This window comes from Saccoglossus kowalevskii, chromosome 19, assembly GCF_978046115.1.
Source record: "Saccoglossus kowalevskii chromosome 19, keSacKowa6.1, whole genome shotgun sequence".
Classification (NCBI taxonomy): Eukaryota; Metazoa; Hemichordata; class Enteropneusta; family Harrimaniidae; genus Saccoglossus; species Saccoglossus kowalevskii.
This window is the reverse complement of record NC_140659.1, coordinates 18,087,581-18,094,042: the sequence shown is the minus strand read 5'-3', so window position 1 is coordinate 18,094,042 and position 6,462 is coordinate 18,087,581.

Here is a 6,462-nt window from a genome sequence, read left to right as displayed (position 1 = left end):
TTTTGAAGTCACTGGTGTAGGCATTGAATAACTTCAAGTTGGCATAAAGACGAGGTAGTTTATTTAATCAGTGCAGAACTAGAGGTTGAAATTATAATTAAGTTCGTTGTCATATAATTTGTTTATTTAAATTTCTCCTGAATTCAAATAGAATACACTGGTGAAAGGATGTTTTTGAGGTGTGGTTACATTGTGTATGGAGTGGTAGGGTTGGGTGTCATATATTTTTTTCATTTTCAACTCTCATGAAATCACACAGAATTTCACTTAATTTATTTTCGATGAAAAGTTTTCAAGCATACGGTGTGAATCAAATTTTCACTGTGCTGTGTCAAGTCTCAATAGAGTATGAGGGAAATGGCATTTTCACTGGAATTTATTTTAGCGGAAAAATGTTCACAGTGAAAGGAAGTATTCCACATTATTACATATATACTGCAGTTTATTTTGATTCGTCCCTGAAATCAAAATCGGTACTTCCACACCCCATATGCAAACGAGGTCTGAGAGCGAATAAAGTAGTCCGTTCAAGAGTAGCGTTTTTCGAAACATAGCAGAAATAAACAATATTTAAAAGTACGATACTTTACGTTTGGGTACATGAATATATTTGCCGAGTGAAATGAAATTTGAACAACAGTAATGGTACTTCTACGCAGTAACCTATTTTGACTAAAACTAATTTGCGTATCACCCATGCAATGATGTTTTTGGTATTTTCACGGTCAATATGCAAATGAACATGGTATTGGCGATTCGCTCCACTTGGATTGCCCTTAAAATCACTTTAATTTTGTGTATCTCTGTGTGTGTGTGTGATTTCTAGTGTTTTCACGTATTAATTCTTCTGTGATTTGTTTGGCTTGGCCGATTTCGCTCAAACTTAGCAGGTAGGTCACACCGTCACCCTAGTTATCAGGAAATGTATCTCCTACAAATTTGGATACAACACCTCAGACATAGCTCATTTTCCCCAGCTTGAGTGTGGGCACAAAGTTACTATTGGTAAAATCTGAAAACAAATTCTGACCACCGTTTCCATGGAAACAGCCAACAACTGAATTGTTTAATACCTTCACGCCAAATGTATCACACCCTACCTTTCTATGATTAAAAAGCATGGACGTAGCTCATTCTAATCCGCTTGAGTGTGGGCAACAATTTACTGAGATTTTTTTTGGCTTGGCTAATTTTGTTTATAATTGACAGGCAGGTCGTACCGTCACTAATTGGCAAAACAATCCTGGTCCACAGCTACCATGGCAACAGCCAAAAACTGTTTTTTGAATACTTTCGACCCCAAATTTATTACCTCCCACTAGTCTTGTATTCATGCCTTTTATTTTGGCTACGTTGCACACCGGTAAGAGATCACCGACGCCGACATTGTTACACTGTATCAACGTAATCCCGACGCAACTTCGAACTTTGAATGAACTGTAAATGCTGCCTCCAATCTAGAAAATACTATCGGTTGGAAATAATAAATTTAAGGGATTGTTCAGTTACTCTGGCCTGAGGGGGGGGGGTCGGTGCAGATTCCATTTTGTCAGCTGTAAATCTCAGTTGACCCACCCCTATCAAAAAAAAAAGTGGGCGACCCCCTAACATTATATTTTAAAACATGCTGACCCCCCCCCCCCGAAAAACAAAGAAACATTAACAGTTTTGGCTCTGACATGATTACAAAATGTATGATGTGCATTGAAAATATCGTGGTTTGCCGTAATTTTTAGTGTTTGCATTTAATAGACCAGTCACCTTAGGAGGGGAGGGGAAGCATAAAGCCAAAAAACGACTACAGAAAAGGCTGCAGGAAGTAGGGAAATCTATGCTGCTAAAGATAGTAAATAAAAACAAAGCTGTGGAGTACTCACTTGATAAACGCCCTTATAAGATAGGAAAAGAGGATTTGAATCTAGGCGGTTTGAAAACTAATTTGGATTTAATATGTCTTTCATATCTTATAGACCAGGAAAGCTTTACACCTGAAGCACAGTCTGTGCTTATGAAAACAAAGGACACTTTGATTTTTGTATAAATTTGTGTTGGATTTTGGTATTTTACAGAGCAAAATATGCATATTTAAAAAACAAAAAAACTATTTATTTATATACATGAATCCATTTAACTTTTTTGATTTGCTGAACAAAAACTGTCACTGCTCTTTGTACTAATTGCTGTGTTTTTCCGTCTCCAGCTACAATTGGATAAATCCAGTAAATATCTGATACAATGGTGACTTCAGACTGGGGCTCTGCCGCATTGCATAATCTGTTAGTTATTTGTCAACTTCAACCCCAAAATATTTAGCCTATAACATTTTTTGCATCAACAAATTTATAGGCAATATGGGCAATAGTTATTATTAAGAACACATTTGTACGATTAACTTTTTAATCTATTGTTCTGAAATAAAATTTAAAAAAATATATGCATAAGCGCGTGTGTGAATTGTGGAAAACAGGGTGACCCCCCCCATTCGCAAAATCAAAAACAGGGTAACCCCCCTACTGATCCACCCCCAGGCCGAAGTAACTGACCAATCCCTAACAACAGCATACGTCCTAGCAATAAAATAAAATGACTTCTAAGGACTGAATGTTTTTTTGCGAACTTTGTATACGGTGCCCGGTTTTAGTTATAAACCGACGTTAGCTTCACGTTCATGTCCTACCATGGCAACAGCCGAAAACGTATTGCTAGTTTTTTTTTAGTGGAGTGGATCGCCAACCGGCTTGTTTTCATTGGCAAAATCGTTCAGCAACATGTTTGGCATATTAGGTGTACATCACATGGACTACTACGATTGAGAGAACTTTATGTATGTTGAATGAGTTTTATAAACCCCGAAGGGCTCTTGGAAGATCCACCCGCAGTAAAATTAGCGATTGCCATGGAGGCGCAACCATCAACATCAAAATCCCAGGAGGTTTCTGCTGGCGACGTTACCCAGTTCCAAATAAAGATCACCAACGCCAAATAAGCAACATTTTAACCGGTAATCAAGATTAATTCAATCCACGGCTAACAAGCAACATCACAAGTGAAGTTGTAGCGTGAAGCTCAGCGACTACTGCTGACAACGTAAGTCATGCTTGCGTGCCTTCACCATTGTATTCAAACGAATCACGTGGTGTGCCGTTCTCTTTCAAACCCGGGATTCGATCAATAGGGGAGTTTCAGTAAAAAAACACATTGCAAATCATGCAAATTCAACATTTTCAAACCAGTATACTAAAACAGAAATGCTCAGCGATGCAAAAGAAGGATAGATGTTACTTTTCATTATACACATCTCTGTTGATACAATCCCTCACATATTCTATTCCCAGTTATACCTGCGTAAATGGATTAGCCTCTTTTGATGTTGACATTCAGACTAAAATCACGTGACAGGCTGTTAAAATTGTCTGTTGCATACACTTTCGCCGGTCTGGAAAATGTGTTTAGTTAGCTCTCATTCAAGTAACAATGCAGATTTCCCAGTGGGAGTGAAACTATTCGACTCTGCCATTAAAAAATAGGGGTGTTTTGAGCAAAAAACGAATAACCCTGGAGTGCACACAACACACTGAATTTCGGAACAAATCTTGCATTATTTACAGCAGCAGAATACCCCAGAAATATCAGACGAAACATGGAAACACTATATATATGTATTTCGGCCTGAACCCTCTCTATTGCAATTCCAGGAATTACCACCCATATGTGCAACCATTTTCCACCTTGGTACCACCCAAGCCTGAAAACAAAATCTTAATACCACGCTGAAGCGTTTGGTAATCAGTCAAAGCATGTCAGAGATATGGCACTAGAACTGCATTCATTAAAACATAATGGCCACCAGTTGGCCATTTTAAATCCGATCTGAAAAATAAAATGACGTAATCAGGAACCCGTAATGTCTAATGTATGTACCAAGTTTGAACAAAACTCATCCATAAATGCCAGAAATGCTTGATATTTGATGATTTTTAGCACAAAAATGGCCATTTTAATAGAATCGTCAAAACTGCATATCTATGACAAGATTTATAAAGAATATTTAAAATTTGAACATAATCAATCAAAGCAAGTCAGAGATATGGCACTAGAACCACATTCATTAAAACAAAATGGCTGCCAGTCGGCCATTTTGAATCTTACATGTATCTGAAAAACAAAATGATGTGCATCAAGGTCATATAATGTCCAACGTATATACGTATATATAAGGTTTGAACAAAATCGTATGTAAAAAGCCGAGAAGCCAAGAAGTTTGATAACGATTGGTCCAGGCATTTTTGAGATACAGGTCCGGATGCACGCACGCACGCGCACACGCATTCAAGGAAGCATGGACGCACGGACACACGGACGCACGGAGGTCAAAACATCAAAACATAAGTCCCCGTTTTCGAACTGCGTCCGAACGGGGACTAATGAGTATAATGACTAAATAAACACATTTTATAATGCAAAGCAAGACTGAAGATAAAAATCTAGTTTTAATTGTTTGTATAGATTAAGACCTGATTAGCACAGCGTGCAAATTATTATAGCCAGTCCTGGCGTCTCAATTGGATTTGAATGAAACATTCAGTTAATATTTTATAAGGTAGTTACAACATATGTAGGTTTGAAACCTATGTGCGCGATGATGATAACCTATTTTCTGGTCGTAAATGCATATAGATTAAAGCGGGAGGGTCATCACCTGCGCACGCGCGGGAATTGAGTCCCAAGCGACAATAACAACACACGCTAAAAACGGCTCATGGGTAGACGCTTGTTTGTAAACAATGACACACTATGGCCATCTGACGCATGCGCAGGTGTCGACTCCCCGTTTTAATGTTCGACATATGTAATAAAAAAAAAACATTTCAATATTCTAACACTGGTGGTGCCATTTAATACAGATTCACCCATCATGGTCTTCAACTGGAGCACATTGAAGATTGTACCTCATACAGGTGTTACGACACGAAAGTATTTTAATATTATAACACTGGTGGCGCTATTTAACTGAAGCAAATTGAAATCACCGATTTTATAATTGTTCTGTACCTCAGATCACATAGGGAGGGTTTGTGTATGTTAAAAGGCGGTGGTCGTCGCGCAGCGCGTGTTCGAATTTCATGTAAACAATGTATTTCACATGGATTGTGTACATGGCTATGAGTCCCATATCGAACAGGACGCGGCGCGAGGTAGACTTGACTTTTCAGAACTCAGAATCTGGAGTGCGCCCTCAAACGAAGAAATTAAGGTTTATGAATTAGCTCTTGTTTTTTATGGGAAAAGAAAACATTCTGAACTATCAACTTAAATATAATATTTTTTTACACCAAACTACGGCACTTAATTAGCTAATTTGCATATGAATTAGCTACAAAATCATTTACATCTTGTTCAATGTTAGATTTCAATGATATTTGATTGAGATGTGCGAATTTATTCACAGGCCTGATAATTTTTTGGTTTAATTATTTTTAATTCCACGGATTTTTATCATGTTCATGGCTGTTTTTCTGTATACCTGAAGTTATTTCAATAAAACATTAATGACATACTTTTGCTTCGATCAATCTGCTTTTAGAATAGTGTTAGAATGGTGACAGAAAAATGAGAATTTGTTGATAGTCTTGGCTAATCTGCAGGGCCCTCTATCATCGTTATGGTTCCCTCATACTGATTTCTTTACATTTCTAAGATTTTTGCAGTCTTGGATAATCTGCAGCGACCTCTATCATCGTTATGGTGCCCTCATACCGATTTTTTTTTACATTTCTGACATTATGGAGGTATGTAAATGTGTCGAAATGGACATAGTGCGAGTGGTTAGTGCTAGTAGCACTAATCCGAAAAACTACTAGATCTAGTGCTAAAATGGCACTAGATCTAGTGCTAAAATGGCACTAGATCTAGTGCAAAAACGGCACTAGATCTAGTGCTAAAATGTACATAGTGCGAGTGGCATTGATGTTGCGTTGTCAACGACGTCAAGACATCCCGTGATTCTCTGAAAATAAATTAATATTTACGTAAAATTGTTGTATCTTTTATTCATTGGAAATGTGCTACAGTGGAAAAATTGAGAATGTCATTGTCCACGTTTGTCGTAATACTAATAGACCTTTGGAACAACGCGATCGGCCGGGAAACTAGCTGAAACAGTGAAACTGCAGGTCGAACTGCGCAATTTTTACAAATTGTGAATAGATATACTGTATGAAATGGTATTGTGGGGGAAGTCCCGGGTCATCGTCATCTCAAATGTTCGAGGAATCTATTTTTTTGTAAAAAATCCAACATTAAAGCATCCTCATACTTAATTTTGAGAAACTTCTACATATTACCAGTCTACATGTTAACAGTCAACATGTTACCAGTCTACATGTTAACAGTCAACATGTTACCAGTCTACATGTTACCAGTCTACACGTTACCAAGTCTACACGTTGCCAAGTCTACATG